We start from the raw sequence: 26,105 nt of genomic DNA, 5'->3' as shown, positions 1-26,105 counted from the left end.
TATAAAAATCTCCCAAGAACTACAGATGATACAGCAATATACAGCAGATGTTAACAGATTAACATCTGAAGTTATGTTAAAAAAAAAAGGGGGGGGGGTGGGGACGGGACACGACACTAAAAATGCCAGACTGCAGAACTCACAATGATACAGCAATTACAGCTTGTTAAAAGCGTTAACAGTGCTTTCAGTTTACAAAACACATCCAGACAATAGCCAGAAATGTCCTATTTCTCCTCCTGCTAAAAGTAAACACTGTGGCTAGATGCATCTTCTCCCTCCCAGGAGACTTCAGAGCTGCTTACACTAGCCGGGTAACAAGAAATCTCCCAAGTTCCAATAATCAAACACAAAGGTATATTCAGCTTCAAACACATCTCTCCTGGATGAACTGCCACCAATCACCCAGTATCTGGCCACTGGGAAACACCTTTCTTTGCTGATACAAATAGTAACCAAGATAAAACGGAGCAAATGCTTGGGGTTTTTTTCCCCAAATAGGCTACAATTTGAACATCAGTTCTATTCTACCATATTTCCTCTGCACACTGTAGTTTATGAAGCCAGTATCTGCCTTCATTTCACAATTCTCTCTGCAGAAGCTCCTACAGTTACACTAGAATTCAGCAACCTGAACACAATATAGGTATTATTAAAATTAGCACATTTTCTATGTATTCCATACACAATGTTACTATATGAATACAAAAATCATCCTTCTTTTCTGAAAATGTGTATGCTACCAAAGTTATACCCGATGACAACACAGATGGACAAAGAATTAGCCCAGATTCAGGGTATGTTTTCCAGAGAGATCCAAACTCACTCCACCTGCATTGGGAGAAGTTCTGCAGACAATGTTCAACCTAAGCTAATAAGCACCATGAAAAAAATAAGGATTACTTCAGGCTCAGCACTACAGTAGCTGCACTCAGACTGCTGCTACATTTTGGTGTAGCATACAGGCAAATCAGCATGTTCCTGTATGAAAAGGGGGGGGGGGGGGGGGGGGGCAAAAATACCTACATTTTGTGAAGTAGAGCATGATGCTTACCCGGTTTCCCTCTCCCCATTCTGCCCACCCCATCTTCCCACCCAGGCAACTAACTGCTGCTTCTGACCATTTGTCGGATGACACAAAGGGGGGGGGGGGGGGGGGGATCTCGGGATCTCGATATTACTAGCACACTGACTTCAGAAGTTTTCTGTGAAGATGAGAATACTGTACAACATTTTTCACATGTAAGCACATCATGGGTTTGGTTGCAAGAGAGTAAGAATTTGAAATATAAGACAGAAAAATATTATGACTGCTTTAGTATCTTCGTATTTACCAACTCTGCCTACTTTCTACACAATTGCACAATTTACATTCTTCAACAGGACCTACTCCTTAAACACTCAGAGGAGTGTTTGTAAAATCACGGCTTACAAATGCTGTTATAAATGCCATTTAAACCATTTGTTTCTCAATTTCTTTTGTTTATGCTTTAGTAATGAATTTCTAGCCTAGCAAGAATATTAAAAAAAACCCCTCACCATCAGCAGTGCCTCATTAATGCTTCATAACATAATTATGAAAAAATAGTTTTCAAGTAACACTGAGATTCAGCTTACTGTGAAACCTAATTCAATAGTACCATCTCCCCTCATCCACAAAACTTCCCACGTTTAGAGTGCAGAGCTCCTAATACAAGAAACCTTTGTCAATAGCAAAACTTCAGTGTCCGTATTAAATAGTTTTAATCAATACAAGCATATCATTACAATTATCACTTTTCTATTGTCCTACCAGACACATCACTTTCTTATATAAGAAACTTATAAAACATTTTCAGCTTGACTGCTTTACTACCATAATTAATATTTTTGCTATATAGATGTCAGTCTTTCAGAGATCTCCAAACTTATGTCTGTGAAGAAGCATGATACTGGGGACATTTAACACATTCCTTCTAGAGCTCAAGATAGTTCATGAAAATTAATGAATTAGGACCCTCTGCAAGCGTTAAGTACCCAGGTCAGGAATCTACGGAAGGATGAAATCTCTGACCTTGGTAATGGTAAAACTCAGAACAAACATCTCTGATTCCCAGCCTTGCTGTTACGACAACAATGCCACATCTGCAGGCTGAGGTGCAGCATCCCGATGGACTGAAAAAAGGTAGTGGATTTTATACGGTATTTTCATGAAATCCAAAGCCGAAAGAAAAACTCTGTTTATGTTTAAATTTGTGACAAACAGTTGCAGCCCCTTTAATTCCATCTCCAGTCATTTAGAAAGCCACAAGTCAGGATCCAAAATTATCATCAAACTGACCCAAAAGAACTGCTGGGGAGATTGGTTTTTTTAACTTTGTATTTCAGCATTCATGTTTGCAAGTACTCTTACCCTTTATGTTACAGCGTTTCAAGCTCACATTCTGGTACTACCAATAATTCCAGGAGCAAGATGTTTATGGAAAAACACCGTGCAAATATGGCATTATCAACTACAGCTAGTCACTACACATGAGAGGACAAAAAACATGACTGCACATTTTAATTTTTAAATATAAAAGAAATAAACACGTGATTAAAGCAATTGAAAGAAAAAAATCTAGCCTCGATTAAAAGAGATCCTCTTAATTTTAACCATATAATAGGCTACTAGTAGCATAAACAAACACATTTTTAGAAGTTCACAATTCCCCTTTTTATTAAAACAGAAAAAAACTTTCATTACCTCCTATTGCAAAACCAATACTAACACTAGTTTAGATATTTTCTTTTCAGATGCTTTATAAGTACTCACAAAGAGCAAAAAAGTGACCTTTTTGCCAGTGAAATTTGGAAAGGAATTAGATCCTAAAATGAAGCTTTAAGTACCTCTTTAAGAGATAAATGGGTATTGTTTATACATAAAGTGGAGAGAACTGGCACAATACCCATTTTTCATGGACCTTTTTTCATATACATTGTATTCGTCACCAAAACAGCTCTGCAGAACACAGTGTACTGCACACATTGTGCCTTGTCATGAACGGACAGCAACTGAAGAGAAGGTGAACTAAGTTACAAAATGAAGTATTTTTTCCTCTGGCCGTCTGAGAAGATAAATGATCTTACTTATATTAAAGAGAAATGGGATATGGGATCCAAAGGGCTCATTTCACGTTAACTGCGTCTCACCAACAACAATAGAGAAAGCAATTTCCTGGTGCATCAATTCCACCAGCAATTCCACGTACACTCAAAAATCAGAGACGCTGGCTCGCTCTGTTACTGCGCACCTCCTGGTATTCTCAAGTCTCTAACAAACCAACTGCTCCCTATTAATTTCCTATTTTAAGGTAGCGTTGGGGTTTCCCCCCCCCCCCCAAAAAAAAAAATACAGAGATAAGCAGTTATGCCCGTACAAACCAAGTATCCTACCCAGGTTGAATAAACATTATTTCTGTAGGTAACACTGTTTCAAATTACTCCTATACCCAACACAAAACTTCAGCTCTCCACAGCACATGCCAAATACACCCGATTACCACCCCAGTCCTTTCACCATTACAGAGATCCCCGCTGGTTTCAGAGCCATTACCCTTTGTGTTATTTTAAGGGCAGATTCCCTCCTCATCAACACCAGTCAGTATCTGGAAACTCTCGTCATTTCAGATGCAGAAAATTGTACTGATAAAGTTACGATGGAACAGAAGTGAAAGCACGTGAAGCATCATAAACCATCTCCGATCCATTTACTGGACTAGACCAGCATAAAAGTGCGAACCTTATCTTTCCACCCTCCTTCACATGTTCTGTATTTACAGGGCATTAAAATCCTACTACTAGTAACAGAAGACTCCTCTCTAGTGCACCTCCAAAGCAGTTTTAAGTATCTGTGCACCGTCCTCATCATCAGTTATAAAACCACCTCTCCTCTTCTTGACCTATTCTTGTTCATCTGCTGTTATTTAACTCTTTAAGGCTATTTGGGACTCACAGTGTTATCAATGGTTATGTAATTCTTAGAAATAGAACGAATTTTAAGCTTTTAAACAGCACAATAGGAACGTACGCAACAAAACACACAGATACAAGGGGTTTTTCCACCCGTCCTCCACTTGTTCTAAACCAAAACATCTTAGTGATCTAGAATAGCAGTCTTCCGTATTTTTTTTCACCTTGTCAGCCCCAAAATAGTTAGTGGTGCAGAAATCTGTATAACGAACATAAGCCTACAGAAAACAGATGTCCTTTCCTCTGTTGCTTCCTACCGACCCCGGGTTAGTTGTTTGCAGATGGCCGGGGTCCACTGCCTGCAAGCTGAAAGCCACTAATCTAGAACTGCGTATCCTCTTACTATTTGTTCTGCTATCCGAGAAGTTACATTAAAATGGCATTACGTTTCTCAACTCCAAACTGACTAGTCTTTCTCCATATAGCCTACTAGCAACCATTCCTCCAGAGCTTTCCATAAAACCCTATTTCCAGAAACAAGGATTCGTCGAGAACAAAACACCACCATTTAAGATACCTCACTTTGCCACAGATTCGGACGCAGCACAAGTCCTTCACGCTAAAGACTGCCCAACCTACCTATAAATAGGCTCAAGGCTTCAGGCTCAGGAGACCGATAGCTAAACGCGATCCTCGCGGCGCTCCCCTGTGTTACCTACATAAAGCGGCATGCCTTAACAACGCCAGGCTAGGCAGATAGGTAGCTACTGCTGTGGCTTATGCAGGATAGCACGGAGGGAGGGGAGAGGAGAGGAGAGGAAAAAAAAAAAAAGGAACAACGACAAAAAAAAAAAAATCACTGGGCATAAACAGCTCTCTTCCGGAGAGAAAAACCTCCCTCTCCGGAGGCTAGAGCCAGCCGCAGATAGGCTGTCACGGCTCGGCCACGGGTAGACCCCGCTAGCCAGGGACAGGCCCTTCAGAGGGTTTAACGGGGCAGGGCCCCAACAGCCTCTCCCTTCAGCCGCCCGGGGGCCAGCGGCAAGAGGGTCCCGGCCACCTCCCCTCGGGCAGAAGGGCTTCGGGGACCCCCCACCCCATCCCCAGGAACGACAAACCAGGCCCGGCACCCTGTCAGACCCGAGCCGAGCCGAGCCGAGCCCCCTTCGGGCGCCCTCGCCCCGCGTCTCCCCGGGGCAGCGACGGGCGACGGCTGGGGGGCGGCGCGAGGCCCGGCCGCGTGACCGCCTGAGCCGGCGGCACGTGGCCCCGACCATAACAAACAGGCGGGTGGGCGGGCGCGGGCCGCGCTCGCGCCCTGCCAAGGGCGGGCGGAGGAGGAGGTGGGGAAGGCGAGGTGGGGGGGGGGGGGGGGGAGGAATGAGGGGTGAGGAAGGGGAGGGGGGGGCGGCTGCCAGCGGCGCGGCGATTGGCCGCCGGGCGCGGTGGGCGTGGCCGCCGCCGCCACCACCGCTCCCGCCGCCTTGGTGCAGTAGTGCTGAGGAGGCGCCAGGCGGGGGCCGCTGCCGCGCGTCGAAGGGGTCGCGCGCGCTTCCCGCCTCTCAGCGAAGCCGCCGGCCCCGAGGCATTCCTCCTCCCCCCCACACACACCTCACCCTCACACCCGCCTCACGCCGCCACCCCGCAGCAGCCATGGCCGCACAACCGGCCCCTCATCCCATCCCATCCCATCCCACCCCCGAGCTCCTGCCTGCCGGCCGGCCGGCCGCCCTCCCGCAACAGCCCCGAGTTGCGCCACGCAGGGAAACCTCCTCTTCCCCCCGCCGCCGCGGCCGCCCTTCCCCCGGGCCGGACCCCGCCGTCTACTCCCCCGGCCCTGTCAGCGCCTCGCCTCACGGCTCCCCCTCGGCGACCCCCCGCCTCCCTTCCCCGCAAAAAAGAACCGCTCCCAGCGCTCTCCCTCAAGGCGAACGCTTCGCCCCGGGGCCCCTTCTAGCCTCACGCACCCACCTGTGGGGCGGCAGGAGCCGCTGCCCTCGGCCGGCCCGCCTCGATCAACCCAAGGAGCGCTCAGCTCCTTCGCTCGCACCGGGCGCGGAGCATGCGGAGGGCTCCGCCGGCGGAGCGGGGAAGGGGGGGGGGGGGGGTGGAAGTGCTAAATATACCCGCTGCCGGCGGCACCGCCTGTGTCACGGACCCGGGCTGGCGAGCGGCGGCGCGGCCCGGCCCCCCCCGCCTTCCAACCCCCCCCCCCCCGCCGCCTACCCCTCCCGCGGCCGCATCTTGTTTTCTCCATACGCACTTGGAAATGCGGACCGGCCCCCCCCCCCCCCCCCCCCTCCGCCCCGGCCGGCGTTGGGAGGGAGGGGGTTTATTTTAGGGGGGGGGGGGGAACTGTTGTTATTTTTGCTCGATTCGGGATACCCACGCAGCCAGGAAAACAACACGGCGCAGTCCTGTTTCCCCCCCCCCCCCCAACCGCAGCTCGGCTGTCACTTGGCTCCTTCCCCCACGTCGCGAGAGGCACACACCCCCCCCCCCAATGTCGCGACAGCGGCCCGCGCACCTGCCGCGCACCCCCCTTCCCCTCACTTGCCGTCTCCTACCAGGGGTGCCCGGTGTGTGGAGAAGATGGGGGGGGGGGGCGGCACGCCCGCCTCTCCCCCTCCGCGGGGCCGGGGCGGGTGTGTGGAAAGGAGAAGGGCGCCGGCGGAGCGCCGGCCGGAGGGCTCGTCGCTGGCAGCCAGGTGCGTGGGGGCTCGGCGGGTGGGGTGGGAAGCAGCGGGGAAGGGAAGGGAAGGGGCGGTGAGAGCCGGGATGGAGCGAGCCTCCCTCCCTCCCCCGCCTCTATTCCAACACTCCCCCCCCCCCCAACCACCACACCACCACCACCCCCCCCCCCCCCCCCCCCGCCGCTTGTGTTTACCTCAAGTTTGAATTTTATCTGCGCAACATGAGCTGGAATGCGGACATGGAGGGCGGGAGGGCGCGCACACGCCCGCCGCTCCGCGGGGACACGCGGCTCCCCCGCTCGTGTCCCGTGTCCGTCCTTCCCCCCCCCCCCCACACACACACACACACTCACACGCACTCAACACCCCCCCCCCCCAGCTCCTCCTCACACCGCCGCCGCGCAAACATGGCGCGACCGCCGCGCACACCCGCTTTCTCCACACCCCCCCCCCACGGCGGGCGAGAGACCCCCCACACACACCCGAGTCCTGCCGGTAACTTACCTCCGAGAGCGGCCCCGCTGGCTCTCCCTCTTTCCCGGGGGGGGGGGGGGAAGGCTGCCACAAACCGCCGCGCTGCCGGGCGCTGAGACAGGTGCAGGCGCGGAGGGGCGGGCGGGCCGGGGCCGGGCCGGGCCGGGGCGGGGCAGGGCGGAGTTGGGGGGGGGGGGGTCACCATTTCCCCCCCACTTCCCCGCCGCCCCGGGCTCCCCTTAATGCTTCCCTCCCCACAATGTTGTTTCATTATATCATGTCCATCATGTGACACCCGGAGGCCTCTCTATGGAAACTTAAAGGGGACTTTCACGTGACGCCACCGACACCCGCCGGTACCCCCCCCCGCTCCCGGGTCGCCCCCCACTCCCCCTTATCCCCCGGCTGCCGCCCTCCCCCGGGGGGGGCTGCCCTCTTCCCACCTCCCGCCCTCACTTTGGCGAGTCCAAGCAAGTTGCTGCGCTTGCTTGTTCTATTATTATTATTATTATTATTATTATTATTATTAACGAGAGTTGGGTTTGGGGGTTGGTTTTTTTTTTTTTTCTGTGGTGTGTCGTGTGTGTGTCCCCCCCCCCGGCCCCTTGCACCGCCTGTGCCGCTGATCGCTACGGGAAATTAGGGCTCGCCGCGCTCCCCGACCGGCCCGGGGACGGACCCCGCTGCTGGAGGGTGCGGGAGCCGGGGCTCGCCTGCGGTCGCGGTGCTGGACGCGGAAGCAAGAAAAAAACAAAACAAAACAAAAACAAAAACAAAACCCACCCAAAACAAAGCAAAAAAAAACCCAAACTTGTTTGTGTCGGACCGAGGAGGCTGGAGAAGTGAGCGGTGCCGTCGGTGCGGCTGTGCGGGGTTGACGCGGTGGTCGCGAACGTGGTTTTTAACTCGAGCGGTTGTCGGGGAAATGAGTGACCGGTCTAACCTGTAGTACCGTCGGTTTTCTACAGGAGGTTGTAGTACAGAGATGCTGGAAGGAGCCGTTTCTAGGGATGTACGCTTGCCACTGCAACCATACAAGCCGCCTGTACAAACAGCCGCCCCTTGCAGAAGAGAAAAAGAAAGATGAAGGCATTTTCCGTCCTTTTGAGAAGAACTCGGTCCCGCCGGTGTCCCCCCCCCCGCGCCTGCTTGCGGTCGGGGGTGCGGGCAGGCCGGGCGGGCAGCGCCGCGTTCCTCAGGCTGCTGTTCTGCCTGCGGTGCTGAAGTGGGTTGCTTTTGGTTTTTGGTTTGGTTTTTTTTTCCCAGCTTTCCTCCTGCCCCCAGGATTTGGGATGAGGGAGATAAAGCTCACCTTCTCCGCGGTCCCACCGCCGCACCTCTGCCAGGCTGGCGATGCGCAAGGGGGTTCTCGGGGTTTTCTTCGTGGAAGGCAGCGGCACGGTTCCCGCAGGAGCTCCCCAAATTCTGCACCCGAACCGGTGGCATCACGTTGGTATTGGTGGTCCAGTGCAAGGTTCGAGGGGCTAGCTTGGGGGGGGGGGGGGGGGGGGGGATGGATTTGCTGTTAAAAACTGAAGGAGGAAAAGCGTGCCGCGTTCATTCCTGCCTTACGGCTTCCACTGGAAATCGCAGCCCCTCGGAAGATTAAAGCATGACCCACAGATGCAATAAATTTTAAGTTTGGAATTTAATTTCTTCAGTGTCCCAACGAGTTTTCTTGAAGGGATTCATATAAATGACCTTTTTACCGTCTGCGGGGTTGACGCCGATGCCTGTCACACATACTGTCAGCCACGGGAGGGGACCGGAGCCACCAGGTCAGACGGCTCAGGCCCAATCCTGGCCGTGACGGCAGATAATCTCCCTTCTCTCTCCCACTAATGCTTTTGGCGTTGAAGTACCTGTGCTCTACCCCACTCATTTCCAAGTGTCCGTGCAGTGAGCTGTATATGTAACAGATCGGTGTTTCAGATACCTCTAGTATTATTTTTCAAAATTTTCAGGAGTTTCCTAGAGATTATTAATGGTTTTAGCTGAAAAGAGTTAACCAAATGAGGAACAGTTCATCCTCCTTTCCTTCCTTCTTCTCAGAGTCTTCCCTCTATCCACCCTACACTTTGTTTATCTGTCCTCTCCCATGCAATTTGGGGGGGGATTTTTACCCCTGGATTCCTTTCTAATGTTTTATCCAGGTTGTCCCACTGCCGTGGAGTCCAGCTCCAGCGTGCCTCGCTTTCCATCTCCCTGGGCCTTATTTCCCTACCTCACTAAGCCTCTTTTTATTTCCATATTCCCTTCTTCAGATCATCCTTAAAGGAGAAAGAGGCTGGAGCTGGGATATAAAGTAGTCTTCTAGGAGTACTGCCAGAACCGATCTGTTTTACTCTGCTGCTGCTGCTGCTGTTGCTGTTCTGCTGTGTCATGGGAAGAGAGTTACCTAGCCACACCAACCCTCGGAAACGGCACCTCAGGCAGAGCCGCTTGCTGCAAACCCGAGCCGTGTTTTACAAAGCTGAAGGGTAAGTTTCTCTGGCGCAGGATTTAGGCTGGAAGGAGAAGGCATCGCTCCCTTTCTGGGCTCTGACGGGGAGACTGGTGCACGATGTTGGGAGATTTGCAGGAGGCAGAGCGGCGGCGGCAGCAGTGACAGCGCATCGTCACACTGCTTTATTTCATTTTGTCAAGCCAAGACGCTTTAGGTTACAGCCGAGCAGAAAAGCAAAATGATGCAATTCTGTAAAAAGGGTGCTTTTTTCCAAATTTGCTTTAAATTCTTGCAAGGAGGTCTTGCACTAAGAAAGAGCAGGGATTCTGCCTCCTCTTAAAAACTGTCATTAGTTATAAAATCTTTACGATCTTGGCTCCTTCCACCTGAGCCTGTTTCCCTCAGAAACGTACTTTCAAAAATGTGAGGCTTAAAGGTGACTCCTCTCTCTTTCCCCTCCCAAGTTTATGTTCCTTGGAAAGGCCTGAAGAAGCCTAAGGCTCTGTCTGTCTGTGAATGAAAAAGGTTTGAATAAACACCGGCGTGCACATACACGTGCGTATACACGCGCATATACACGCGCACGCACAGGATTTAAAGCATCCCATTGAAGTGCATATATAGGAAAATCCTTCATCATGTGACAGGCTTTAATATCTGCCTTAAAATTAATCCCTAACTGATGGACTCTGTCTTTGTGTTGTGGCAGATCACAGGAGGCTCGATAGCTGGGGTTCCTGTGCAGGTTTTTAAAACTGCCAAATAAAATCCTCCATTTGCTGTTGGATTAATTTGCTGTTTTCGCAGCAGCTACCTGGAAAATGCTCGTCTTGTGAAAGCAAGTAAGAAAACTTTATAGGGCTCCAGTCCTATTTTTCCACAATAAAAAAAAGAGCCTTGTCATGGGGTCAGGACAGGATCTGATGCTATTCCACAAGGAAATGGTTAAAGGGCCCCGCAGAGTTCTTCGGTTCCTCTGTTAGAGATAACGCTCCTGGGCTTTGTTACAGCTTGAGCTTTGGAGATGGTCCTGCTTACTTGTCAATGTTGTCTTTGCTTCTTTTTTGTTCATTTTTGTCACTGAAACTGAAATCTTCTCGTTTCACTTCTCTTTCTAATTTGTTTCACTCTTTAGTTCCCATGTGTTTGAGAGTGCAGTTTCATTTAGACACTTCAGAGAAAAGAAGAAAGTCTGATGCCAGAAATTTGCGGTAGTATATTTCCTTTGCCACTCACACGAAAACATTGCTACTCAAACAGATCTAGGTATAAACAATGCTGACAGGTCCTCAAAAACAAAACCAAATTGTGAAATTGAGGCAAATAGCCCAGAGAACCTGAAATGTTCTGGTTTCTAAAACACTGGCTGCTGTCAGAAATAGGGTAAAATAAAGCTTTGTTTACATGTAGAGCAGAGTGTTTGTTGATTGAGTTTCTAAGGTGATGTAGCAGGAAATACTGATCTTAGGAAAAATGACATGAACGAAGCATGAAACTATAATTCAGCAGCTATTTGTCAACTGATAATAGAAAAAAAAAAGGATATTTAAAAAGCGATGAGAGGTTTTCATTGAACTTTTTCTCTCCCTTGCCAGCAAATATAAAGGCAGCCTCTTACCTGCTCTGCTCCTGTATATAACTATTTGCAAGAGCAGAGTTAAATCATTTATCAGAAGGACCGTTTCCGTCGGATGCAAATACCTACACTAGCTGTTGTTTCTACGTCATGTCACAGATGAGATTGATGCTCGAGCAAGGTTATAATGTACCTGCATTTTCTCCAGATCGGTGCCAAGCTTGCTGAGTCATTTTCCCTGTTCCCATTCTGCAGTCGGCTGCTTGCTCGCTTTTCCCTGTTATTTGTGTGGGTCGTAAACTCAGCAACAAATGAGAATAAATGCTTATATTTCTTTAGGCTGCCTCCCTAAGGAAATAAAGGTTCTGCTTGTGCTGCTTTTCTGTTCACCTCTGTGTCCATTCCTCTCTCCCAAATGCTTCTGAACCCATTAGTGGATTTTGGATGAATTTGGGAGAAAGCAGATATTTCAAAGACAGTTATAATCCTGGAAATTGCACCCAGGCAGGAGGGAGAGACCTGGATCAGAAACTGAAGCAGAACTTAGCCATAAGGCATCCAGGGCTGGCAGCCACCTTCCAGCCACCCAACCCGTATGTACCAGCCAATTAATCTATACGTAGTTACGCCGAGCCACAGCGCTGCCGTATCCTGCCTAGTATAGTTTCCACTGGCAGGCAAGGGATATCACGGAGAAGCAGAGGAACCAGGATAGTTCAGGGAACACGTAGTTTTCAAAGCAAAATGGTAGAGGAGTTTAAGGAATATCACCATATGCAAGGGAAAAGTTAGTACCTGGGAATGCCTCTGTGTAGTTTTGGGGAAGGATCTAGCTTTTGTGTCACTCCCAAAGCAAACCATGGCAGAGGAGCCCAGTCGGGCTGTTCCTAGAGCTAGCACAGCTTGTCAGTCTAGTGCTCTGTTGTCTTGGCACTGAAGCTATAGGCTTTATAAGATGTCCCACCCGCACCTCTTCCAAACGCGGTCAGTAGGTGCATTGCCGCCGAGATGCCTACATCCCCGAGTGAAGAGCAGTCTCAACCACGGGCTCGAGCCTGCTGAGTCCTACAGCCCCACTCTCCCATCTGCCTTTCTGGTGTAGCCGTGCCGTAGCTGAGGCACACAGCTGGCTTATGCTTGAGAAGAACCAAGCCTGGGGTGTCTCCTCATGGACAGAAAGGAAACGTGCTGAGCTCCCAACTAGGCTGGAGCCCTCCCGACTGCCTCACTGAGGTTACGGCATGAGAGCTCTAGCCCTGCAACTCCGCCTCGAGGTGTGCTGGGAGGCAAACGCAGGGATGATGGTCAGGTCAGGACCAGAGGACAGGATCAGACCCATTCTTACCTGAGAGCAAAGGCTTAATTTGTATGTCCTTTTTCTACCAGCTGCACCTTGCCTGGACCAGCCACTGCAGGACAGATACCCTAACGCTATGCATAACATACGCTCTCATCTCAATTGCAATTAGTTTGATGTAACAAACAGTTTCAGCGTGACAAACTGCAAGCTAAAAAAAGCCGTGCCTTCATATGCATAGACTGGATGCACAAAATATGTATTGTGTGTCACCTCCCTTATGTCCCATATTTGTTCCTGCAGCAGTCACAAATGGCATACGCTCCAGCAATACCACACGGTCCAAACGGACTCCTGGAAATATAGGAGTGATCGGCACTTGGTACTCTTTGAAATGAAGGCGTTGGTTGTTCTACCATGAGGTGCTGCGTATGGACCTCTTCTGGAAGGAAGACTTTTACATATAATTTAAGATTCGTTAACCTCTGATTATTAATCTATAAAATTGCAGGCAGCCTCCCTATCAAGGAGCATGTTATTGTCTCTGTTACAGCTGCTAGACACCAACTGAGATCAGGGGCCTTATTTTCCTGGACACTATATAGTCATACCCTAGGAGATAGCCTCTGCCTTGAAGGGCTTACAAAGCAAAAAGACAAAAGAGTGAGCAATATAAATCTCAGGCAGAACAAACACGGTGACCTTTTGCAAATGTCAAGTTAATACCATGATCTGGAAGTGGAAGGGGTTTATCAGAAGGCAGATGGGTCAACAGGGATGGGAGCACTCGGGGTTGGGGGGTGAGATGAAGGAAAAGCCATAGAAGAAGCTGCGTGGTATGAGATGGAGAGGAAGCACATGCAGAACATTATATAGTCAATCAGCACATCCAGGATAAAAAGCAGGAGGGAAAAAAAGGGTCTGACGACCCTGTCCACAGCTCACAGTACAACCAGCTCCTACCTGTAGCTTCTTCCCCAAAGCCACGCAGCCTGGAGAGGGGAGATGGAGGAGGCAGGGGGTGGACAGCATGGTTCCTCCTACGTGCTGATTCTGCACAGGCAGCTCGAGGTGTGATAACCCTGTTTTGGGGGTTGTTTCTCTCTGTGGCTCGGCCTCCTGCAGCTGTGTTTGTTGCAGCTGAGCCTCGGGGCTGGAGCGAGACGTAGTTCAGCGCTCTAAGTCCAGGGCAGCACTAAATTGAATATTAACAGGAACAGCTCCAGGAGCTACTGGGACTCAGGAAGTCACAATTCCTTCTCTGCTGCTCCTTCATCTTAGTGGGAGGTGATTGCTGGAGGCCTTAATGGATGTGAGACATAATACGCTTCCCTCACATTAGCTCCAGTTTGCAAATCGAGGCTTTAACCACATCCTACCCTCTCTGATCATTTCCTCATGCACCTTTTCAGCAACACATGAAGTGTGCTAGCTACAGCCAGCCCAGCGTCCCACAGGCGACCAAGTAGAGAGGTGCAGAGACTGTACGAACATTGATTTTAAGGCTTATCAAAATTTGCCACATATAAATTAATGAACTCTGCCTCTCTTTCATCCTTTTGAGAACAGGAATTATTTATTTGCTGATGCCCTGAGCATCATACAAGGGCCGTAAAGTGATTTTTAAGTTGAAAACCTTTGCTATCATGCCTTTGGTAAATATTCAAAGTAAAATACAGCAACAAATTCATAGGTACTAGTGACCCTCCATGCTGCCTGTCAAGACCGTTTAGAGCTGACCAGCGCTCAGTTGCTCCCTCTCCAGAAGTATGGATGGACACCGTTCCCTCCCCCAAACCATGCTGCAGATCTACATTGAGAAATTCGGTCTGCAGTCATGTTACTTGTACAGAAGAAACAAAGTGTTTTACAAGAAGAAAGATGCCCAGAGAAACATGTCCATGGTGTCTGATCTTTCAGAACTTCTCCTAAGAAAAGAGAAGGTAACACCCCCAAGAGCACCAGAAAATTCCCGAAGACCCTAAGGGCTGTGCTGAGCAACAGTCGAAATCTTAAATTCCTTCCTCGTCTCCTTATTTTTCTCTTCCTTCCCACTTTAAAATTCACAGTGTCCTTGACTTTGGTTTATCATTTACCTTCAGGTCCACCAGCACTTGTTCATTGCATGACCCCTTTTATTTTTCAAAAAAACCCTTCCTCAATCTCCTTTTTCATTAGTTGATGTACAATAGACTCTACCATGAGACTGCTTCTGGTTTTGTTTGATTTCTCTCTTCCTTTATCTCTACCCAGAGACATCCAGCAGATTGTTTCATAATCTTCCTAGAGTTCAGAGAAAGTATATTTCTTCCAGATAGCCAGTGAACTCCCTCCTCCTTTTTCCCCATCACCTGCCCTTCTTGAACAATGGTTCTGGCAAACTTTATCCATGTATTATTCCTTTCTTTGCAAATTAGGAGTTCCTTGTTAGGGAAAAGTGAGAAATGCTCTGTTTCCCTGCCACGCAATGTGCGTTTTTGCACAACTGCTTTGCACTCCAGCACACTCGCTAATTTTTCTAGCCCTTGGAAGTGAGGACCGCAGCACCACATTCATCCCCCTGTCAACCACAACGCTGTCTGTGGGAGATCTGCACAAAGGGAGGCTCTTCGTTCTGCTTATATAGAGCTACACTGGTACATTAGAAAAGAAAATTGGTAAAACTATGCAACACACAGGAGGAAGGATTGATTTTGTTACTGGTTGGGGAAAGCTCCATGCTTCATTTGGTATCACTGGCCTCCTCCTGTTGTTGGGTAATTAACACCAACAGCATGTTTGAAGCTATGCTAAAGTACAAACACAAGATTTGCATCAATATTTTGCATTCTGGGTGGGCACAGGGAAGGTGGAAGCATTGGCACACCTAGAGAAGACAGACAGTCATGGTAAAGGAGAGCTGGAGAGAGACTGTGAAACCCCCTTGGTGCCCTGAGCAGAATCCAACCATCCCTGAGAGAGGCTAATTGACTTCCAGAGAGGAAGACTTAGGAATTAATTTAGAAATTTTAATTCAAGGAAATTTGCTTTGAATTAGAAAGATTTTCGGTTTGATTTGTGGGTTTTTCTTCTTTCCCAAATATCCAGTAACAATGATCTTTGCAGGAAATCAAGCCAATTTAGTTCTGTTGTACCCAGAACAATTGTCAATATCCTTTTTGTAAGTCTTCTCTGTCTTAGAAGATAGTTTTCATCTTCTCACACTTTTTTTTTTTTTCCCTTCTGGAAAAAGCAAAGGAAATCTTCCAAGTTTTTTGAACCATTTATAATCCTTGTTGTTTTCCTCTAGCCCCTCTACAATTTGTCTCCATCTTTCTTCTACTTTCTCCTAGCACGGCATCCAAACACACACGTGGTATTCCAACCGAGCCCTCATTAGAGTGGAATAATTGCTTCTGATATTTCACCTATTACAATCTTGTTCCTATGCCCCAGAATAAGATTTGCCTTTTTCTGCAACAGCTGTGTAGTGTTCAGTGTCTTGTTCACGGCTTTTTTTCCCTTGAATGGCTGCTTGGCCAGCGATTTGCCCCTTTGCATTGACATATTTTGGTGTTTATGACCTTACTGAACCAAATCTTTTTGATTTTATACTGTTACACCAATTTCCCACCAACATTTTGGAACACATCCTCCAGAGTAATTATATATTCTTTATTTCATCATCCAAATAACTAATGAAAATATTAGAATCGGGTCCAGAAGCGAAATCTGCAGGAGCCTATTTGGAAAGCCCTCTAAATTCGAAGGAAAGGCATTGGTGATTCTTGTGTGAATACAGTTTTTTTCTGTCAAGTATGTCTTAAGATGATTTCACAGAGATCATAGTTCCTGGTCAGCTTATGGGAATGTCATGTGAAACGCTGTTAAAAACCCTGCTTATTTCAAAATATGAGACATATACTCCCTCTCCCTTATTCTACAATACAGTTGTTGGGTTCAAAGATGGAAATTAGATGGGTTTTAACATCACTCATTTATGACATCCACTCTGGTTGATCGTATATTTCTATTATCAGTCAAGTGCTTAATAACTGATTGTTTAACAGTTTATTGTATTATTTTTCTGCGTTATGTGCTGAACTGACTGCTGTATAATTCCCCAAGTCCTTCTTCCCCCTCTTTAAAGACAGGTGCTGTGTTTGCCCTTCTCCTCTCCTCTGGGATCTCCCCCGTTCTCCATGAGCTCTCCCAGATAATTACTAATGAGTCAGAGATTGCTCTGGCTAGTGCCTGAAGTGCTCTAGGGGGAACTTCATCCAGTCCTGCTGACTTGAATTTGTCTAACTTCTTTGAATGATTTTAACTGTTCCTTTTGCTATTTTGGATTGTCTTACCCCCTCGATAAAAGTAGTTCTGATAAATATCAGTTCATCATCCTTTTTTTTTCCTCCAGGGATAAAGCATAAGAAAAAATGAATGGTTCAGTCTTTTCTCTGTTGTTATTTCTGTTCCCTCATTTTCTATTAATTCAGTTATGTATAATTTCCGTTGCCTTCCTCTTATTTCTGATACCTTTACAGAGCATTCTTTTATCACCCTCTTATATCCCTTCCTAATTGAAACTCATTTTGTCCGTGGTCTTTCTCATTTAAGTCCTCTTTAGTCACGCTATTTCTTTACAGACATCATTTTCCTAGTCTTGTTTCCAGTCTTTGTACAGCTTAACATCCATTCTCCTTTTTCTGCTTCCCTCACTCCTTCCTTTCTATGGAGGAAGACGCTCCATCATTTTGTTACCTCTTTCAACTTAATTAACCTCCACCTTCCTATTCTCAGCAATCTCCCCTCCATTAGTCAGAGTGTAATCTCAGAGAGCTAGCTACAACAATTTCCTCCTCCCACAGGAACTTTGCTCCATCATTTGAACTTTTGTTGCCAGCCTCCTCCAAACATAGTTTAAAGCCCTTCTGCTGGGCTTGCAAGGCAGTTATCATGCAGTCCCTCTTTGCAGAGCACCAGATAGGTTTGCCAGATAGGAAGCCATTATTTATTTTGCTCTATTATTGCAGATCTAATTAATAATCAGTTTATCTCTCAAACCCATCCTTACCTCTGCAATATGCCAGTCCTTGCCCTGACTTTTACTTCCAGCCAGAAGGATGAAAGGGGACATTTCCCATCCCCTCATCTCCGTCCCTCTTCTTCCCAGTGCCTAGGTTTAGAGTAACTAGAGGGCTTTATTAAAACTCTTTTTAGGATGGTAGATTAATACAATGATTCCTGTAAGCATTACAGAGGTCACCTGCATGCTGAGGCACCCCTCTCCAGCTCAGTGGGAGACCAAGTAGGCATTTAGGAAAGGCAATTAAGAGGTCTGAGTGTACTGTGCATTGAAACATCGCTTTACCCTTTGAGATTTATAGTGTCCAGCACACAGATGGCACTTTTTTTCCACCAAAAATTGTGTTGATATCTTTGAGTAAATCAGACAACAAAACCAGACCCATATGAAATGTATTAAATTAAGTTCCCAGCTCTTCGGGTCACTGTTCTTCATAAAACGATTACATATCTAAACAAGGAAGAACATAAACCTGCAAGGTCGCATAAGCAGCAGACCTGCAGTTTCACCTATGTCCACCTACCTCTTCTTTCTCGTTAACTAGACAGAGTTGACTCTTGCTCAGGGCTTTCCTTAGGCTCTCCAGACTCACTAGCACTCTCCACTGAGCAGGTACAAGGACTTGGGTAGCATTTAAGCCAGATGAATATAGCTGTCAACTCCCATTTTGGCAGAGAAGAGTAAATAAGCAGCTCTCGGTATCGGAGCAGTCTGTTCCTCTTCAGTGGGGCTAGTGGTGAAGCTGAGCATTTTGCCACATTGGAGCCAGCATGTCCCTACAGCTCTGAGCCCACAGAGAACACTTGGTGGGACCCAGAATAGTAGAGGTTATTCAGGCTTAAGACAATAAGGCTTACTGCTGTCTTTAACTACCCGTAGGAGATTATTGAAAAGACAGCGCCAGATTTTTCTTGAGGGTGCACAGTAGTGGAACAAGAGGAAATCAACCGAAGTTGCAGCAAAGGACATTACAACTAGATATTAGGGGGAGGGAAAAATTACAGTGAAGGTGGCCTGCTATTGGAATAGGAGTCCAGAGAACTTTTGGGGATCTCCATCCTTGCAAAACTCAACTGGGCAAGGCTCCGAGCAATCTGACTGAAGGGGGAAGTTAGCCCTGCTGTGAGAGGGGCATCTGTAGATCCCTGGAGGTCTTTCCCTCCCCAAGTCATTCTGTGATGCTGGGATCCTGTGTGGAATGGTCTGGGGTGGTTGTATTGCTGTCCTGCTCATTCCAGCTGATTGCCAACAAAATGGCTAAACTGCCCGAGTGTGTTGGTTCTGTGTGCATAAATTTGTAAGAATACTCTGTGCAGAATCCGGAAGACTATATTTCATATAATAGGAAAATCCCAGGTAATTATGAATTCATTGGTTTAACACTGATCCCAAACAATATCAAAGAAAATCTGATATAGGCTATGATTAGTAATGAATTAAAGGATGCTAACCTGATTGATATGCCTGAGCAGTTTTATGGAAAGCCTGTCATGTCAAACAAATGAATGTTTTTTTAATGAGAATGTAAGTTTGGTTAATAAAGATAAGGCTGTTATAAATTATTTAGATTTCTGCAAGTTATTGAACAGTTCCTGAACACAGTCCCAATTAAAGAAAAATGGTACAAAACCTAATCTGGTATACTAAATGGATTAAAAACTATTTCAGCAAGAGATCTTATAATGTAATTTGAAATTCAATTATACTAGAGATATTGAAGTCTTCCATTTATTTATTTTGGACCCTGGATTGTTCAGTGTCTTTAGGATTGACCCAGAGGAAATGATAAAATCATCACTGATAAACTTGCAGATGACGTGAAAGTCAGTCACACCAGACCCATGGTAGGAGAGCGGCAAGGAAATAAGATGAATTTAAATATAACAAAAAGTGCAGCGTCACTGTTGTTAAAGGTATAGATCATGTTTGCAAGATGGAAGACAATGGCCCAGAATGCGGGAGCAGTGAAACAGCCCAAATAATCCACTAAATGGGAACATGCTGAGAATAAGAGAGAATTTTGCAGCAACCCCCAACTCAACTAACAGCACAGAAAGCTTTTTTTTCAGGAAAAAGACTTTGTGACATTCTTGAAAACAGAGAAGAGGTTGATTTGCCACCCAGGATGGCATTCAAAGAGCCGTTGCAAGGAGGTAAAAATCACCACCATGCCGGGATTTATATCAATACGAGAGTAGAATATTGCTGCTACCCACGTACTCTGCACCTTGCAGGCGCCTGGGACACCGCTTCACTGCCGTGGCAGGGACCCAGCATGCCGGCCGGGGATCCAGCATGCCGGCCAGCAGCTGCAGAAGGGAGTAAGCCTCCACGGCACGCTTCATATTTCTCTTCAACATCCCCTTTCCTCACTCGCCAGCACGAGGCATCAACTGGTTTGTTGGTACAAGGGAGATTGCAGCCTCCTTCGGCTGTCACATCCTGAACCCCTGCCAGATTTGTGTTGCAAGAACTGATGCCAGTGTTTTTAACCCAGAGTGTATTTGGCCCTTAGTGTTCTCCATGACATAGAATAAACATTAGGGAGGAGATTCGGGCTTCAATGAGAAATGCTTTCCCATGATACGTTTTCATTTTGGCATGCACACTGTTTATGATGAAAGGATCCTAAAATAATTGTATTAGATGAACCGTCTGTTCTTCTTGCTTTGAGGCCAGTACAGCATGACATTTCAGAGATAAAATGTTGTGGAACAGCCTCTGACTTATAGCCCAATGGAACTTTTCCGAAGCCATTCTTCTTTCTTCTTTTATTTGCTTGCGGTTTATAACCTGAAAACGTCAAGCTTGCATCACAGCATTGCCAAAAGATCGTCCTGTGCATTAGCTAAACCTTAAATTATCAGCAAATTTAATTTTTCTTCAGAAGGCTAATTCACAAGCAGTCAGCTCCCTGGTGGAAAAAACTCCTCCCTCCAATTCAAAGAAATTCCAGGATTCACAAGAAATACTGCATTTCCAAGAGGACACTCTGTCTGTCCTTAGGAGAACTTATTTCTGTGTGCAAGTTCAAGTGAGTCTACGGGACCTTAAATCAAAGGAGACCAATGCCAGGTCAGTTGCTGAGTAACTGATACCGATCATCACATCCTGACCAGCTGGATGAATGACAGCAACAATTTCTTGGGATAGCATCTGAAGTTTTCCGCGTTTTCCTTCTGTGCAATTAACTCATGACTGCAACCTTAATGAGGGGAAATTAATTTGTGTTGCAGATAGATGGTTTTGTACCGTGTCCTTTGGACAAAGATATGTAATTATAAAAACTCTGAATCATTATGCACATTGCTTAGATTATTGCAATTACAGGAAAGTGAAGAGAACGCCTTGCCAAATGCTTTGAGGGTCACAGGTGAAAAGGGCTAGCCAAAAGCCACATCATTCATGTTGGGCCAGATTCTGCCTGGCTCCTTTGGGAAGTGCTCTGTGTCTGCAAACGGGAGGGGAAAAGGTTTAGCGGGTCCTTGCTGCTGTTCTCCTTTATAGACTCTACTTTGTGGAAAGCGATGGGATCCCATCATGCTGTTCTTGGTGGAGGGACATGATGTACCTTGAAGGAGTTCAAGACCACGTCTCTACCCTCACCAGGCCACTCAGCAGCAGTGCTGGGGGACATAAGCTGTCCCTAACGTGAGGTGTGGCATATGATGCACCTGGAAAAAGTCTCCTTTGCATGTCTCTGCAGCTCCTTTTGCTGTAGACAGTGACCAGGCGGGGCACAAGCTGAGCCTTTACCAGCACAACTATTTATGTTGCACTCACTTGGGATAGTTGCTTCATAGCTGAGATTTTTGAAAGCCACTGAGGACAGTGATGAATGGAGGACGATGGAAGTCTCAGCCTAAAACATGACAAGTCCTGCCCCTAAGAGCTCGGGACTTGCACTTCTGCCTGCACCTTAGCAAGGAAATGGGACAAACCGAGCAAGGCATTTTTGTTGGATCATTTATTTATTGTTCTGTGCAAAGCACAGGGTGTAACTATCACCAGTCATTTTTGGCTATTGAGCTAGCACCAGACATCACTGTGTTACTATTACAGCAAAACATATTAGCTAATTGTGAATTTACTTTTAGCCACGGTGACTGCACGGCTTTCCCGTTCTTGCGCAATACTGCAGGACGTGAAACAGATCCCACAGTCACGAATTTGTCCTGGGTGGAGACTTGCTTATTGCAAACAGCCCAATGGGTGTTGGGATGTGTGTAGGGGCATCGCTGGAGGTCGTCTGTTGGACTGGTTGGACCTTGGTCTGATCCAACAGCTACCTCTACACTAGTGACTAAGTAGGGCCAGGGCACAGGGTCAAGCATTGCCCATGCTGTTAAATTTTTAGTGTGATCCCTGTGATAGTTTTGGCTGAGGCTGATGAATGCTCTCCCAGATCATGTCTGGGCACAGTCCTGAGCTTAACACTCCTCATGGGCGGTTTGACTGTAATAAGTTCACTGTTTTGGAGAGTAGAAGAGTTTATCCTGGTGGCCAGGTGCTGCCAGTTGGACTCGGGGCCAGGGAACACAGCCAGTATGGCTGTTACTCGGTTGTTCTTCCGTAGAAGTTGCTATCAAGAAGCATTAACCAGGTATACTCCAGTCCTTTGATTTGTCACAGATTTTTAATGTGAAGGTGGCATATATTTCATAGTGGCTTAAGGCTTCATAGCTAATTTTCCCCAAAATACATGGAGGTACATTAATCAGTCCTAAAGACCTCTTGTTCTTTAATTCATCCTTTTTTTCCAGCATTTCTTTTTCCACTCTCATTTGACTTCTCTAGATAATCAGGGGTTGCCAGCACTCTGAGAGAGGTGGTAGAAAATGCTTGGTAGTTGGGGTTGTCCCAAAGCATAGCACCTGGCAAGACAGCCAGCATGTATAAGCCATGGCTGGCACACAGCCCAGGGCACTTGACTTCTCTTTCTTGGGGATTGTTGGTATGGTTCGCATGAGAACATCCAAAAATGTCCTTTATGTACCAGGGCTAGGCATTATGGGCCTATGCTCTGAACTGATGCCTGCCTCTCTCTCCATGCACCATATGGAATGAGGGTCAGCCTTGGATGCTCTGGTGCCTAAAAAGGACAGCAAGAGCGCCCATACTGAGAAACCAGCTCCCTGTTTCCTAGGTCTGGGAAGACAACAAGCTCTGGCCATGTCTTAAATCTGCATCCAAGAAAGACCGACATACGCACCAGCCTGTCCGCTGTGCAAAGGACACCCAAGCCACAGTGTTCTTCACGCTAGGAGAGCACCAGGACCATACCACAGCAAGCCCCATCAGGTAGCACCAGCATGGACACCCTACCCACACTCTCACCGCTGGCTGCTCCTGTGACTCCCGGGCTAGCTCCTCGCTCTTCATGTGCCTCTTAGTCAACCTCTGCTGAGGGACATCCTTCAGGGCTAGCACCAGCTCTCTTGGCTAGCCAACCCTTCCGCAGGGCAGACTCGAAAGCCACCGATGGGGAAGGACCTACTCAACCCTGCAGGTCTTTCACGACCCGTCCTGGAAGTCAGGGGCTGTGCAGCCTTAATGGAGATACTACACACACTTATCTTTTGTTGACACTTCAGTTTTCGTTAATTTGGGGTAAACAAGCTTCCTCTAGCAGAATAAGCTGTCTTTTGCATTATGCTGACTTTTCGCTGGTATAATATAAAAAGCACATGGGCTTTTGCTGACACTGTTATTCCAGCAAAATGTTTAAGCATGGGCTTAGCCGAATTCTTTGACAATATTCCCAGATTTACTACATGCAATGAGCAAGCACAGAACAAGTATTTCAGTGACAATCTCAGGATTGGAAACAGACACAAAGAAATAATTTCCCTTCTCTGAAACATCCTAATTGCTCCTTTTACTCTTTGATGTGCTTTAAGATTATCAGTTTCCTAGGAGGTTTCCTTACTGTGTCTCATACATTAAAAAATTTCCTATTTGTTCTAATGCCCTTTCCTGTTTGCACTTTGAATTGTCCCTCAAGTTTGTCAATATCCAAGTTATACCAGACCTTCCAAGGTTTAAAGCCTACAATTTCAAAAGATGTTAAGTAATTTTAAGAATGCCCTTCTTTCAATATGCATCTCTGAATGTTTTATAAGATTTTTCTGTCGTGCTACCGTTTTTTTAGTACTATTGAGTTGTATAGTTTAATATAGACTAAAATAGCTGAAAGACAGTCCACTTACAAATGAAAATCAACTGCAATTTTAATGTTACGTAATATACCTTTATGGGAAAAATCTCGTAGAACTAGGTAAGGAAAGAAAGCAGTGGGAGTCAATAGAAATTTAACTTGGTTTTATGGAAGTTATTTTAAGACACTGTAGAGTTAAACAGAGAATCATTTAATTTTTACAGAGTTTTTAATAACCTCTAAAATTCTATTGCATTGATTTAATATCATCTAAGAGCTCAACAGAAAGGTATAATTTCCTGCTAAATTCTATAGGATCGTACCATAGGTTTCTATCCTAAAAATAATTTTATGCCCAAGAGAGCATCTTCTCTGAGCAGGAGACTGCCTCCCCCCAGCTGCATCTCTCTGTAAGATGCTTTAGCTTCAGATCCTTTTGCTTGCATTTTGTTTCTAATATTTTATCTCTGTGGGATAAAAGGGACGGAAAGAAGAAAGCAGAGGTTGCCTATTTCTTTTTCAGTTACTCTGCTTAATAAACTCAACGTCTTTCTCTGTTTGCCCGAATGTCTGCTTTTGGAAACTCCCTATCATGTCATAAATGCTACTTGTTTGAACAAACAGGGATTTATTTACGGTGCTGAAAGGACTTTTTGTGCTCCCCACCTCATTTGCAACATTATTACCAATTGATTTCTGCCTTACCTATTGCTGACTTGCCAGCAATATTCCAAAGTAAGGCTGGGTCTATGTCAGAAAAATTTGTTGCCTTACACTGAGCCTTTTTGAGCACTGCTTACTCAATATTGTTCCTCTACCCAGCTACTGCTCCAATAAACCAAAACAGCTAGCTGTTGTCTGAAATGAAGAATAACACCATGCCTGCTTCTTTCAGCGCAAGTAACAATTCGGCCATTTAGGGCTCTTCTAACACTCCTGAACGCTGAACTACTAGAATCTTGGCTCCCATTAGATAGTAACATTCAAACTTACAAACTCCTGGCAGCATTTACCTCCGCGCTGCACAAAGACGGAGCGGTCAGGCTAAAATAACATGCGGGATCTGAATTACTGCATGCAAAAAGCCGGTGGGCAGAGTTGCAGCATCTTACCTGAGCGCGTCCTAGCCCAGGATTTGCCTGGCACGTGGCAATTAATGAAGCCTTAAAAACGTTATCTGGGAAAAACTTGCAGTGAGTCAGCCCGCGAGCTCTCCAGGTTTGCTTTTTGTTTGCTGTGTTCACGCAGACCCCTCGCGACGTCCTTCAGGCTTGCAGCGTGAGCTCCGGGATGCTGCTCCAGCACGACCGGAGGATGGGGAATAGCACCCGCGTTTCACCTGGTGTGCTGAAGTTCTCAGACGGTCGGACGTGGGACCCCAGAGGACACGCAGGATGCCAGAGGTAAGGCTGGGACAGATCCCACTAGGGCTGGATTGCAGCCTCCTGCTCCAAATACTTGAGTCCATACCCCCAGAGAGAAGATGGCAGGACCTCACTAGGTGATTACGCTGAGCTAGCTGTAAGCCCAAGCAAGGAAATCCTCTGCCTTAGATAGCAAAGGGGATGTAGACCCAGCACAAAGCACGCTACTGTCATCTCCTTCCCCAGCAGCTGGCTGTGAGTCATCCCTCGGTTTCCCCTCCTAGCCATGACTTGTATTTGCAGGGTGATGCACCTGTGATGCCACCTTCTTCTTGCCTTTGACCACCCAGCTCAGTGCCCACGACACGTCCGATGGCAAAAATCTCTCCCCAATTCTGTCCCTTTGAACTTTGAGCTCTCTCCCGTTGTCTCTGTATCGCAGGGACGCTGCGTGAGCAGTTCTCTTTCACTTAGGAAAAGTTATTTCAGGTTTTAAACACAAATGTCTCCTGCCTTTTCAGGAAGACATAGGCATGACATGCTCTTCAGAGAATGGCTCTCCCTTGCTTGTCTGGTTGAGAGGGTGCAGGACACCCCCAGCATCCTTTGATTTGAGGGAATATTCAACCATCTTGAGTTTCCATGGGGAACCATCTGGAAATGTTTTTTTCAGATGCAGTTCAGCTCAGCCCGTTGGCAGTCAAGGTCTGTGAAGCTTCCCCAGAGAAAACTCCTCTAGCACAGTCTAAGTCCTGGTTTTGTTGCTTTTTCAAGGTCCAGGAAGAACATAGAGGAATAGGGACTTGTATGAGTGAAAGAGTCTAAAAAAAAATACATGGAGTTTATACTTTGCTTGCGGACCAGAAAATGTAGAGCAGAGGAAGCCATGAGTTATCCAGAAGGCTAAGAGGTGGGAAGATGGACCACTGTGTGAGAATGGCACAACGCTGGCATCCCTTCCAGCCCAGGCATCCTACTGGGCTAGACTACACCTGTGGCCCAGGCAGGGAAGAGGAAACACCAGAGCCTCCAGGAAAAGCCACCGCCGATTTCATTATTGATGTTAATTGGCCACAGAAGGTGTTTAGATACTGTAGTGATAG

At 47.0% G+C, this 26,105-nt stretch overlaps 1 protein-coding gene and 1 long non-coding RNA gene across 6 annotated transcripts in view; one reads left to right on the top strand and one right to left on the bottom strand.

Annotated features, from left to right (window-relative positions):
• Nucleotides 1–7,237, bottom strand: part of LOC115341263 (endonuclease domain-containing 1 protein-like) — a 176,581-nt gene extending 169,344 nt beyond the window's left edge. For 2 of the 4 annotated variants that reach the window (XR_005932476.1, XR_005932477.1), the window contains exon 1: nucleotides 7,128–7,237. The gene's annotated coding sequence lies outside the window, so the exon portion shown is untranslated. The remainder of the gene's footprint in view (nucleotides 1–7,127) is intronic. The other 2 variants (XR_005932478.1, XR_005932479.1) reach the window with 1 other exon arrangement.
• LOC115341262 overlaps nucleotides 6,546–26,105 on the top strand; it is a 33,938-nt gene continuing 14,378 nt past the window's right edge. Inside the window, exons 1-7 of one of the 2 annotated variants that reach the window (XR_005932480.1) lie at nucleotides 6,546–6,638; nucleotides 8,066–8,875; nucleotides 9,362–9,577; nucleotides 19,551–19,634; nucleotides 19,716–20,556; nucleotides 22,628–22,782; nucleotides 24,887–25,041. This is a non-coding gene — a long non-coding RNA (uncharacterized LOC115341262). Of the gene's footprint in view, nucleotides 6,639–8,065; nucleotides 8,876–9,361; nucleotides 9,578–11,138; nucleotides 12,712–19,550; nucleotides 19,635–19,715; nucleotides 20,557–22,627; nucleotides 22,783–24,886; nucleotides 25,042–26,105 lie in introns of those variants that run through there. The other variant, XR_005932481.1, reaches the window with a different exon arrangement.

Source organism: Aquila chrysaetos, chromosome 5 (genome assembly GCF_900496995.4).
Source record: "Aquila chrysaetos chrysaetos chromosome 5, bAquChr1.4, whole genome shotgun sequence".
In the NCBI taxonomy this organism is placed as follows: domain Eukaryota; kingdom Metazoa; phylum Chordata; class Aves; order Accipitriformes; family Accipitridae; genus Aquila; species Aquila chrysaetos.
Note: the sequence above shows the minus strand (reverse complement) of the source record. Positions and strands in the feature narration are given on the sequence as shown.